General features: G+C 37.9%; 1 protein-coding gene across 7 annotated transcripts in view; it reads right to left on the bottom strand.

Annotated features, from left to right (window-relative positions):
- FUT9 (fucosyltransferase 9) overlaps positions 1 to 12,590 on the bottom strand; it is a 236,462-nt gene that overhangs the window by 215,710 nt on the left and 8,162 nt on the right. For 2 of the 7 annotated variants that reach the window (XM_075202798.1, XM_075202799.1), the window contains exon 1: positions 5,861 to 6,026. The exons of the other annotated variants lie outside the window; for them this stretch is intronic. The gene's annotated coding sequence lies outside the window, so the exon portion shown is untranslated. Of the gene's footprint in view, positions 1 to 5,860; positions 6,027 to 12,590 lie in introns of those variants that run through there. 7 annotated transcript variants of the gene reach the window in all.

Genomic DNA, 12,590 nt, shown 5'->3' with positions numbered 1-12,590 from the left:
ACCGGACTGTGAGTGCTACTTCTAAGGTAGCTAGGAACCGTGTCCGTCCATTATAATGAGGTACTGCGCATGTGCAGTCCCTTTTAACCTTCAGTTCTGTTCCTTTAACTTAATTGGCTGATCAGGCAACACTCCCTATATTAAGCACCTGTGGTCAATACCACGTTGCCTGATCTTGGAGTCTCATTCCTCATGAGTCTCTGAAGGTGTTCCAGTGCCTGCTCGTGTGTTCAGCTGATGCTGATTCCTGTTTGCCGTTTGTGGTTTCCAGACCACTTCTATTCCTCGTGTTCCTAGTGTCTTCAGCAGCTGATTCCTATCCGCTGCCTCCGTATATCTACAGTTACAGATTACTGCAAACTCTCTGGTGTTTCATCGTGACTCCAGCAGCTGATTCCTATCCGCTGCCTCCGTGTATCTACAGTTACAGATTACTGCAAACTCTCCTGTGTTTCATCGTGACTCCAGCAGCTGATTCCTATCCGCTGCCTCCGTGTATCTACAGTTACAGATTACTGCAAACTCTCCTGTGTTTCATCGTGACTCCAGCAGCTGATTCCTATCCGCTGTCTCCGTGTATCTACAGTTACAGATTAATGCAAACTCTCCTGTGTTTCATCGTGACTCCAGCAGCTGATTCCTATCCGCTGCCTCCGTGTATCTACAGTTACAGATTACTGCAAACTCTCCTGTGTTTCATCGTGACTCCAGCAGCTGATTCCTATCCGCTGCCTCCGTGTATCTACAGTTACAGATTACTTCAAACTCTCCTGTGTTTCATCGTGACTCCAGCAGCTGATTCCTATCCGCTGTCTCCGTATATCTACAGTTACAGATTACTTCAAACTCTCCTGTGTTACATCGCTACTGTTCCAGCTGATTCCTGTTAGCTACTTCAGCGTGTCTACAGAGTCCTGCTCGTCTCAGCGCTCCAGTCTGCATTCTACCTGCCGTCAGCTGACCCGCTGCCTACTGCTTCTACAGTGTGTCCATTTGTGTCAACTTGCCTGTTAGCATCGAGTCTACGCTCCTCGGCTTCCAGCTCTGCTACATCGCTTCAACTCTCCCGTGGTCTCCTGCTGTTCAATTCGATATACTACTGCTTCCTGAGTATTTGTCATCCTTGCTGGCCTACCTGCAGTGCGCTGCACCTACCTGCCGCTTCCATTCTGCAAGGACTTCTCATCTCGTCTGTTCCCTGCCACTCAGGTATCCCTGCAGCTATCTCTAACAGCCTGCTCATCTGAACCACGGTATGCATACTTCTCATTGACTGTGCTGGTGTATTGCATATCCATCTGGACTGAGTTGTTCTCCTCCGGAGTTTCCATCCTCTGAGACTATTGCTATTATTGACTGTGTTTCCTTTTGCTGGACTATTCTAGTGACTTTGTTTATCTGTGCAGTGCTGTTCATTCATTATTATTATTGTGTGCAGTTCAACGTGGGATCAAGTTCAGTGTACCCGTGTAGACTCTGCATTGCATTTATCTCCTCATGTCCTTCCTCACATATATATTCAGTGGTACAACTTGCTAGAGGCAAACCACTGATTCCTGTTTCCCTGTGTCACCAGTTGCATATATCCTCTCACATAAGCAGTGGTACAACTTGCTACACGCAAACCACTGACTTCCCCGTTACCTTCACCTGGATTCCATTCCTTCACTACAGACAGCGGTACAACTTGCTATACGCAGACCGCTGACTTCCACCTCCTTATTACTCCTGGACATTCTTCTCACTATAGCAGTGGTACAACTTTCTGTGCGCAGACCACTGACTACCCTCACGTGTCCTTGTCCATCCAGATCCTCGTGTTCAGTTACCTATTGTTTACCAGTGCTGCTAGTCATAGACTTTCTGAGCATTCTCTAACCATCTGCTGTTTCCAGTTCCATTATCACCCTGCCATCAGAGTATCATATACCAACTCAACTGCTCTGATAAGACCATCAGCGGGTGATACTGGGTGAAGACTCCTAGTGCCCGTGACAGCAACGTATTTTGACAAACATTTTGCTAATAAAATTCAACATATTTCTGATATTTAAATTTTGTTTGGTAAATTGTAAAGCAATCTTAATGAAAAACTTGTTTTTATCAAAACAACACCAATTTTTATACAAATTTAATATTTGGTCATGTGATGTTAAATATTGACAATATACATCCATTCTAATCTTTTTGCGTATATATTAAATCAATAAATAAAAAGAACTAATTTACACCAACTATTCAGTTTTTATTGTTAAACACGAAATCCAGAAGAAGGTTGAATTTATTATAAAGGAAAATCACAATGAGAGATAAGTACATAAAGAAAAAAAATCTAAGCTTCATCAGAACCATTTTGGGGGTGTTCCTAATGGTATGGTCTGAAGAAGAAGAAGAAGAGTTGGAAACTATTTTTTCTTTACAAAAACTTCCGCTAAGATCGAACAAACAAACCACAGCCACAAATATTAAAATCATCAATAGATAAATATCATGAACTATCTGTATGGAGTAATTTCTGAGGTATCCCTGGATTTCTACCAAGGTAAGGCCTTTACAGATATGTGTGAGAAAAAAACTATTTTTCCTTGAAATCTAAAATATACAGCTTCAACATAACTTGAAAATTGACTTGCTGATCTTGAAGTGGTTAAGATCACCTAAACAGCTCTAAAAACTTCTTAAAATTTTGAGAAATGGTTTTGAAAAACTGATGCTAAAAGCTATTAAGTGTTTTTACTAGAAGCAGTGCTATTCCATTATCAGATTGAAGTATTTGAATATAATCACATATCTAACAATTTCAATCCATTAAGTTTACATGTGAATGCGGTAGAATTTGAAAATACATGCTTGACCAATTCTGGATAACCCCTTCTTAATTAAACCTTGTAACAACATATACCAAATACCTGAGGTAAAGAGCCAGATCCCATTGCATCCATCTATGGCTTGCAATATGCACTTTGGAAGCTGTTCCATAGAAATTCAATTTATATATATATATAAATTCAATATATATATATATATATATATATATATATATATATATTATAGTTTTTTCTATTCATCACTTTGTGAGTCTAGAGCATAAACAAAGAGGTTACCTTCTGGGTAGAGGGAAGGTTAAATTAAGAGGGGGTTGTCCAAAAGTAGATAAAGCCTTTATACAATAGTATATATGAGATATTACAACAGTCTTTCTATTTTTATATTTGGGAAGCAGTATTACATTTGCAAATATAAAAATATGTATATTCACATAATCTTTACAAAAGTCACCTTATAACCTTTCATGAGTACATAAGGAAATATAAATTGTCATTGGATTATAATATTTTGAGTCTGAAATCCATATCCCTCAATCTTCTTCTGTTTAACATACTTTAGACCAAGGGCGTGTTGGTCATAGGCCTTATCGGCAAGTTTCCCGGTGGGCCGGGGCCAATATGTGGTGTCCCATGATATCTTATGGTAAGTCATTTTTCAGAAACCACAGATAAACACACTAGGCACATTTACATTGGTACACACACTAGACACACATACACTAGTACAGACACTGAGGCACACATACTCAGGTACAGATAATAAACACACATACATAGGTACAGACACATATTCTGTTACACACACTGGGCACACATATACAGGGAGAGACATACTGGGCACACATATACAAGGAGAGACACACTAAATACACATATACAGGGGCAGGCACACTGGGCACACACATAAAGGAACAATCACGGTGGGCACACATATACAAGGACAGACACTCTGGGCATACATTACAATCTTTTGATGGAACTGAGAGAAGGGGTTAATAAATATGAATGGAATTAATTGATGATGTGGGGATTAACAATTAAACTGGATAAGGGCATTAATAATTAAAAAGGGGTTAATGATGAAGGGGTGTTTATGATGAGGGTGGAGTTAATAATATTGAGGAGGAGTTAATTCAAGATGAGGGTGGTGGTCAAAAAAATCATAGTTTTAGTCACTAGGATGCTCTCTGTATTGTGATCACAAAAATGCTCTCTGTATTGTATGGTGGTCATAGGAATGCTCTCTGTATTGCATGGCAGACACAAGAGTGCTCTCTGCATTGTACGGTGGACCTAAGAATGCTCTCTTTATTGTATGGCGGTCACTAGGATACACTCTGCATTGTGTGGCTGTCACTAGGATGCTCTTTGCATTGTATGACAGCCACTAGGACAATCTTTGCATTGTATGACAGTCAATAGGATGCTCGTTGTATTCACATGTACTAATATTGGCCAAATTATCATGCAGAACATTAGAAACCTTACATTTTGTATAGCAAATCCATATAAGTACTTTCCTTTAATTCAGGTAAAAAAAAAAATGTAAATGTGCATGCTAGTGTTTTTACAAGTAGTCACAGTTTTATTTAAAAGTATGTTTTTTTATCTTTCAAATCCCACCCCTACCCACACGAAGAGGTACAGAGGGCATTGGCAGGTATAGAGGGCATTGGGAGGGTGGAACATCTTCTCCCATGCTAAAGTTGGCACCCACATTGATGCCACCATCTTGGGTGGCAAAGCCTTGTGGTATCCCCTAGATATGGGTGTACCTGCACATATATAGAAGTTTAATGTCATAAAACGTTTTTTTTACTAGAATGGCAGCTTTCCCCTTTCAGAAATAACCATTAAGGCCAACCGATACCATAAATGACCATAAATGTTAGACCAATAATATAAATGACATCAAGAGGTAATAGCTTAATTGCTATGATTGGTGGTACATTTGGACATGAAATAGCATGCAACTGACAGTCTTCTTTACAAATAGTTATCTATGCTTAATACATGCTCGAACTCCCTTCCTAAAGGAGTTTTGTTAAGAAGCCTTAGTTGATTTTAAAGCAATAAAAATGTAATATACAATATCATGTACAATGCCATGCAAATATAAAAAAACTAATATAACATGCGATCATACAAAATCATATTTGCCTTTATGAAAGTCTCACGGCTAGACTGAAACACAGAATCATTTTCAATCTTTCATTGACCTTATGAATTAATTATGTCAGTTCTTGTGCAAATAGTGCAGTTTAGTTACAACTAGTTACCTAGTTAGTAAGATTGCAAAAGAAATAGGTCCATCAGGTTATTTTTGAACTATGCCATTTAAGCATGCACATTTATTTCTGATATTAGGTACAGTGACACAGAAACGTCTATTACTGACTGAGGGCTAGATTTACTAAGCTGCGGGTTTGAAAAAGTGGGGATGTTGCCTATAGCAACCAATCAGATTCTAGCTTTCATTTATTTAGTACCTTCTACAAAATGACAGCTAGAATCTGATTGGTTGCAATAGGCACCATCCCCACTTTTTCAAACCCGCAGCTTAGTAAATATAGCCCTGAGTCTTTACAGCAGTTAAGGAAGTGAGATAGCTGTCATTGCAAGTAATAAGCATTATTATTTATTAGTATTTAATTATATATCTTATTATTTCATGAACTATTTTACTAAATTACATAAATGCACTGATGTATACATATTTTTCTTTTTTAAAGTGATAAAACAGGCCTAGTACAAGGAACTATGTACAATGTATATAAATAAATAGATGAAAATGAAGATGATGTATTAAGTACACCAATTTTTTAAATTAATACTAAATATCAGTCATCCCCCAAATGTTTTAACGTCATGCAAAATATCTTCAGCACTAAACTGCAAAAAATAGTGCCAGCTTGCCAAATGTCCTCCCACTCCTGGTTTTGTCTTAACTTAAAGGTTAATTTCACTCAAAGCTTAGGTTCAGGTTCAGCTGGAATTTAATAAGTGAAAAATTAATCCAAAATATAACTTACCTGGCGAGTAATGAGCCCCCTGATATCTGTAAAAGTCCAAAGATGGTCTCCTCGGTCTTGTCAAGTCAGGCTTTTCCATACATAGTTCTCATCACATTTTCATTCATTATCCGCATACTGATTAACCCCTTCAGTGCTAAGGACAAGTGGTACTCGTACTCCATATATAGCCTTAAAATGCAAAGGATGAGTCCCACTCATCATTATTACGTATGAGGTCCAAAGTAGTTAAAATCATACTTACCTGCCCCCCACCAGAATACCCTGTCTGTGGGCAGGTAATTATGTTAATGAGTGCACTGGCGCTCAGTCACTACACACAAAATCTGTAAAGAAGGGATGAAGAGAGTCCCCTTTTTCAAATGATGTTGCTCCTGAGACATGATTATCACACATGATCACCAGACCAGAACACCCTACACTACAGGAACCTCCCCCATTCTGACTTCAATAAACCATCAATTGAAAGATGATACCCCTAAGTTGGGCTACCATATTATCCCTACATATTGTATGGATTTCACTGAAATTAGCAAAACAATGAATTATAATTTTCAGGTGCATATATTATTATGAGAACCTTGCTTTTTGCTGTTTTGAAAAGGTGAATTGATGCCAAAACAAAACCACAACGTATTCCTTAGTGGTGTTTATAAAAAATACACACATGAAAAAAATAAAGTATAATTTGTGTGGGTACTGAATAAACAAATTACTGAAATTAATGTTGGAATGTGACCAGCACAAAAATTGCCAAAATAGGCTTAGCACAGGGGTGAGAAAAGCCTCAGTGGTGAAGGGTTAATTTATCTGATTGTCTGCATAGTTGCACAAAAAAATTCTTTATTCCATGATAAGAAACTCAGCTCATATGAATTTAGGCTCCATCCAAGTTTACATACACTTATACATATTTTGATGATATTATATAGGGATCTTATATAAGTTATTTTTCTTTGTTTAATATAATATATAAAATATATAAATATTTCACTATAATGTTAATATTCACTAGTTCAAATTTAAATATCATTGTTTATTTAAATTTTTAACGGGTGGGAACTTGGATATGAAGGAATACTGAAGAACTGAGCTGGTACCTATAAATTCAATTTTCTACATGGTCACCAATTATACATTCCCTGGGGAAGTCAACCCAGCTTCATGAAATGCGTTGGTGGTTACACCTTTGTGATACTACTAGTTTCTGTAACCAGGAAGCAGTGGAACACAATGCCAAGCTTCACAGAAGGACATGTCTGGTTATTGTTAAGTCAGGAAAGCTTTGAGAAGAACATGTGCAGGATCAGTAATGTGTATTATTATTTTATAATAATTATGTAGCCTAATAGTAATTGGTCATCTTCTTCATCTTTGGGTCCAAGTGGGCGTAGGGTCCAGGAAATTGACAACAAGCTGTTGATAAAAGTTAGGAGAGCATCACTTGACCATATCAAACATTGGCGAATCCATTGGATCAGATGCAAAACTTGAATGCAGATAAGTAATATATTTACTTTTCCTTTTTGGGTGGATTTAAACTTATATACCTTCCTAATGACTTAAAAGTTGCTGTGCGCCATTTCCATCCTTGAACCTATTCTGCAACTGGTTTAGCACATTGACTAAAGTATACATAATTTGATCCGTGCCCTTGGAAGATAGAATGGATACAATTCTGGAAGCCTGTTTAATAAGTTGGATGTATAAATGTTGTTTCAGTAGCATTTCACGTCAAACTTTTCCTGCATCAGTGCAAAATGAGCCCTTCATCACTATACTGTGCTGTTTGGGACCCTGATCCTACCATTATCTAATTGTCATTCGGTGGCTTTTTGCATATTTTTGTTCCCCTCCTCACATCGTGACATTGCAGTCCTGTCTTCACTAACATGATCACATTAGTGGACAGATCACTGCCTCACACAAAATCAGCATTCTTGTCTTCTGCTGCTGTCAGAATTCTGATGATTTGATTGGCTAATAAGCAGGTTACACACAGATGAGCAGAGGATGAAGACAGAATACAATAAGGTGCTCACTTTAAAAAGAATCAAAATGATGGTGGTTCTGTTTTTTGTTTTTACATATTTGATGTGTAGTGTGTATATATATATATATATATATATATATATATATATATATATATATATATATATATATATTGCAACAGAAAAACAAGTAGGGCGCCCCAATGTGTAATATCAAAAATATGGTGTTGGGAAGATGTAATAACTGCGTACCGTAAAGATGTATTCAAGCAGAAAAAGATCATGTGGAGGTTTCCTCTTCAGAGGTAATCCCTCTCATTCTCCATCAGATGTAGCGACAATGTAGAAAAACCAGAACAGAAAGTAACATAGTGCAGTATTGTTATATATAAAGCTGCACAAAAAAACAGAGATAGTCCTCCACCAGGAGACAGAGTGCTAAAACAGGTAGTAAACCCAAAGGTGAATAATGTGGCACACAGGTGCAACATGCATCCCTAGGTAAATAAAAACTGCGTACCAGATAGTCAAAAGACCATGAGCTTTCTTAGACCATATATATAAGATCAGGCAAAACCTCTGTCACAACCTCATCCAATGGCGGTAATGAACAAGATTGAACAAAAAGAAATGATTTTTCGTAACTAATGACAGGAATGAAAACGTTGGAGAAGATAACACACTTTGACACGCTTTCAAGCTTGTCACCTCCTCAACCTCACTCAGAACTGAAATTCTGTGCTGCAAATCTGGCAGGAGGTGCGGACCGTTGTGCACCATTGGATGAGGTTGTGACAGAGGTTTTGCCTGATCTTATATATATGGTCTAAGAAAGCTCATGGTCTTTTGACTATCTGGTACGCAGTTTTTATTTACCTAGGGATGCATGTTGCACCTGTGTGCCACATTATTCACCTTTGGGTTTACTACCTGTTTTAGCACTCTGTCTCCTGGTGGAGGACTATCTCTGTTTTTTTGTGCAGCTTTATATATAACAATACTGCACTATGTTACTTTCTGTTCTGGTTTTTCTACATTGTCGCTACGTCTGATGGAGAATGAGAGGGATTACCTCTGAAGAGGAAACCTCCATATGATCTTTTTCTGCTTGAATACATCTTTACGGTACGCAGTTATCACATCTTCCCAACACCATATTTTTGATATTACACATTGGGGCGCCCTACTTGTTTTTCTGTTGCAGCATTTTCATTATCCGGACTAACCATCTGGCCACAAGTATCCTGAGGCTGCCGCTCTCAACTGAGCTAAGTGTTGTTTTTCGGGACTGATCCCTCAAAACTGGACTTTATGTATTATCTATACCAGTTGTCTATCTAAATTGTATTTACGTTGTGGTAATTAGCGCCATCATTTATATCTTTTTTTGTTTGCTATATATATATATATATATATATATATATATATATATATATATATACACACTACATATATATATATATAACTGCATAATGCATAACTGCATAACGTCTCATTTTGCCTTTTTAAAGAGCATCAACACTATTGTCCAAGTGAAAAGAATTAAAAATCCATATACAGGAAATTCTGTTTCTTGGTACACTGACAACAGCTTCATTGACTTTTCCTGACAGTTCCTTCTCTGACTTTAATAACAGCAGTTTCCCTGTAGAAAATAATGGCTCCATTTACAAATACAAAGGTACTTACCTCATAGAGTAATGAGTTGTGCCATAGTCTGACAGGCAACATTTTTCCAGGAAAAAAAGTGATTGAAAAGGTGGAACTAACAACACATTAAAGCTTTTAAATAGGTTGAATATGGGCAAAGTTTATCAGAAAAATTGACTTTGATGAGCAGTAAATGTTGTCACAGTTTGCAAAGTACACTACAATCCATTTTTATAAACAGGCAAATGTTTGCAATATGCTATAATCTACAAGCAATAATTTGATATGGAGAGTATGCAGAAATACCACAATGTTTTAATAGACCCCTTGGTGTACAATTTTGAGGTTGCATGAGTAAGTATATGAATAATGAATAATAATGAGAAAGTGCCTGTTCCCTATAGAATACAAATAACATAAATGAATATTTACTGCAGTATGCCACAAAAAGTGCCAAAAGCCATAAGGAAGTAAATGGTGCATTTACTTAGGGTTGACTAACAAACAAAAATAACTGCAAAACAAAGTGGAAAATGAATGCATTATAAGCCATCAATCACTTATAGAACTGTAGCTGGAAGCAGATTCAGGTAACATAGGTGATTATTTGCTATAGGTGGGGTGTATGTTTGAAGAGAGAGGGCTTGTCTGAATTGGACAACTTCTTTAGTTACTGAAATAAGCAAACCAGGGGGTAAATGTATCAATGTCCGGATTCTTCAACTCCGGGGTGTTCAGCGTCTTCGGCGATTAAATTTAAAGCGGCACTGCATTGTAAAGGGAAGTTTCCCTTTACAATGCAGCGCCGCTTTAAATTTAATCGCCGTAGACGCTGAACACGCCGGAGTTGAAGAATCCGGACATTGATACATTTACCCCCAGATGTAACATCGATCACTTAACAAATATGAGGTTGTATAAAGCTTGCAATAAAAGCCATTAGGGGTATATATTAGGTATACAGACTTGTTTTCTTATATATTTGCTATATATTTTATAGTTGGCCCCTGAACCACCCTTGAAGATGTTTGATTATTAGGTATTTCTTTTGAATCCATCCATTATCCCTATTTCCCTTAATAGTCAATTTAACATAGGCATGATAGTTTTGCAACTATGTATGTGTAATAATGTAAAATGTATCTGTGAATATTGACATCCTAACCTTTAAATGTATAATAACATAACTGAATTATTTGATAGCTTTATTATCTTCCTCTTCATATAAATAAATTTCCAAGACTGCGATCTTTGGCGCCATTCTTCATCAATTGATGGGAGAATTCCCTTAAATTACTGTTCTCTAACTTATGGTTAAATAATCTTTCATTTATAGGTCTATAGAGATAGAACACTGTACCAGCAGGATGTTATCAGCCTTGATCCTATGTCAGTGAGAAGGTTATTCTACTTTACCAGTTGATTCTCTGCTTTCAGTGTTATTATACCAGTGCGGCAGTGTAGCCTATTTAGATTGACAACATTAGTAAAACGTTTTGCTTATAATATACTAAGTATTAAGTCAATTCTGCTTATAATAATATATGCAGATATATGATATATATTAATATTGTGCTTCCTACATAAAATTAGTCTTGCAAATGACTTTACAAAGAGATACTCTGTTCCGAATGAGCTGGTTATATGATTAATCGCAAACTGGAGTTCATGCCGCCTGAGAACTGGTATATGAAAGATAGAAAGGCAACCTGTGCAATGACATTGACAGTTTAGAAAAATCTGGGATAAATGTAAGTAATATAGTGATATTGATTGTATTTTGCACTTATAAATGGTTTTAATTCTTGTTTTTGCCGTGGCGCAACCTGGGGAAAGAGAAGAAAAAGAAAAAACGGAAAAGAAGGGAGGGAGAGGGGGGGAGGGGGGAGGTAGAGGTGGTATGTAGGGAACACGGTAGATATGGTACCACCAATATACTTATGGGGCTTTAAATGTTATAGCTCTTTTGCTGGTGTTGTTTTATAGCTTTTTGCACTGTATATTGGGGTGGATTGGTACCTTCTGTGTAGGGTGTGATTAGTGTATCTGTAGGGGTGTTAAGAGCTCTTGGTTGGCTAGAGCTGTAAAATAGAGGCACTTAGTGTTATGATAGCCTCTAATTGGTAATTATTATGTGCTGAGGTGTGCTTTTAAAGTGTTGGGCAGATGTTGTGTGCAAGATTACAAATATAGGTTTAAGTGTTATGGATTAAGGTGTGTAGCGAGATATAAAGTGTTTGACTTTTGCTTAGATAGCTCTTATAAGAGCAGTTGGATGTTCGTCAGCCTTTTCCTCTCTCTGGTCTCCCGTTTGGCGCTAATTATAAAGAGCTGATTTGTAGCGTGTACCGAGCGGTGGCTTGACTGGGACCGAGCGGGTGCTGCTAGTTCACCTGAGGTGCTGCCGCCGGACTTCCGGTGTAGTTGGAGCGCACTCTGCGTTCCACTGCAGGGTTTGTCGGTGCTTGTTCTTCTGTCTCAGCGTCAAATCCTGGAGAGTCTGCAAGGGATGTTTCTCCAGGGGCAGAGGTGAGTGTGCATAGATACTTGTGCGGGGTGTCGTTATGTCCAACGCGTTTCGTCCTTAGACTTCGTCAGGGATGTGGTTGTGCTTCTGTTTTCTTGCGTTTTTAAACTGTTCTGATTTAACCTGTGATCTTCCGGAAGGGGAGGGGATGCGGGGGCGGGAGGAGGGATACAGGGGGGGGCGGGGGGAAGGTTATCTGACGGGCGGACTGGGGGTTAAAAATATTAGGGTGATAAGTATTGGTCCTACCTTCTAGTGTTTAATTTTGTGTGGGATGCTTATTATGATGAGTTTTGGAGGGTGTCCTGCGTTTTACTGTGTGTTCCGATGGGGTCTTAATGCTAATGGTATGATTCATTATGCCCCTATTTTATTGGGTGAAATGTTGTAATGCTATTTTTATTCTGTTTTTAATTTTATTTTTATTGGGAGCTTTACATAGGGTGTATTGGGGGGGAGAGGGGGGGGGGGGGGCTGACCGGGCGGATGTCAGATGTTGTTACGATGAACTGTGGTTATGCTATTTGGGGTCTAATATGAGATGCTTAATCTAGGGATCTTA

Source organism: Mixophyes fleayi, chromosome 3 (assembly GCF_038048845.1).
Source record: "Mixophyes fleayi isolate aMixFle1 chromosome 3, aMixFle1.hap1, whole genome shotgun sequence".
NCBI classification, from domain to species: domain Eukaryota; kingdom Metazoa; phylum Chordata; class Amphibia; order Anura; family Limnodynastidae; genus Mixophyes; species Mixophyes fleayi.
This window is presented reverse-complemented; position numbering and strand designations above follow the sequence as displayed.